Raw genomic sequence first — 913 nt, forward strand, 5'->3', positions numbered from 1 at the left:
CAGGTCTGACACACACACACACACACATACATTTACAAACACTTACTGTGGCCATAAACCTTGCAAATAAATACTTAACCTTGGTCTTTACCTTTATCTAACCCCATGGTTGATAGTATACACAGACTCTGATCTCTTAAACCATCAGCAGGTCAAGCTGTCAAGAGCAAGCTGGTCCTCACAAGTATAATAATCCTCTCTCACACACACTGTCTGACACTGTATGTGTGAGGACTGCCAGATTCACTGAATCATCCATCCTGCCATCTATCCAGTGTTGGGCAAGTCAGGAAATGTTGAGTGATTTACCAGGTAATTAAGTCCTACCCAAGACAGTTTAACCAAAGCTATGAATCAAAACTCTCCGAACCTTTCCCTCTGAGCTTTTCATCCTTCCATCCGTAAACCCTCATTTTGCCACGTACCTTAAAGTATTTTGTCTCACCAGGACAATTTTCAGTCATTATATGTCCTCCCGGACAGATTTTTTGTGAAGTCAAAGGTACCCATAAGCCCTGGGATATCAGTGATTGCAGTGAAGGGTTAAGGGGAAAAAAGAGATTTTCCGCTTTAGGTGCAGTTAAGTTAACACAAGCATGGAATGAGTACCATCCTGCCATAGTGAATGCCACTAAATTATACAGTATGAAACACTTGTAAACCCACAGGGGGAAAATTCGGTCTGTCTATCTATGTCTGTCTGTCTGTCTGTCTGTCTGTCTGTCTGTCTGTCTGTCTATCTATCTGTCTATCTGTCTGTCTGTCTGTCTATCTATCTATCTGTCCAAATTCTTCTTTCAAATCTAAACTCAAAATATACTTTTGTTGCAGCACTTTCTCTGATTTCATCAGATTTTTATTCTCTTTAAGAGTTTTGCCATTTTAATTTTTTATAAGGCTTGTTTAGAACTTT

At 39.6% G+C, this 913-nt stretch overlaps 1 protein-coding gene across 1 annotated transcript in view; it reads right to left on the bottom strand.

Annotated features, from left to right (window-relative positions):
• LOC118329454 (serine protease HTRA1A-like) overlaps positions 1–913 on the bottom strand; it is a gene marked incomplete in the record, with an annotated part of 27,675 nt that overhangs the window by 16,945 nt on the left and 9,817 nt on the right.

The sequence above is a fragment of the Morone saxatilis genome, unplaced genomic scaffold (genome assembly GCF_004916995.1).
Source record: "Morone saxatilis isolate NCDOM2014 unplaced genomic scaffold, NCSU_SB_2.0 Contig19, whole genome shotgun sequence".
Lineage (NCBI taxonomy): Eukaryota > Metazoa > Chordata > Actinopteri > Moronidae > Morone > Morone saxatilis.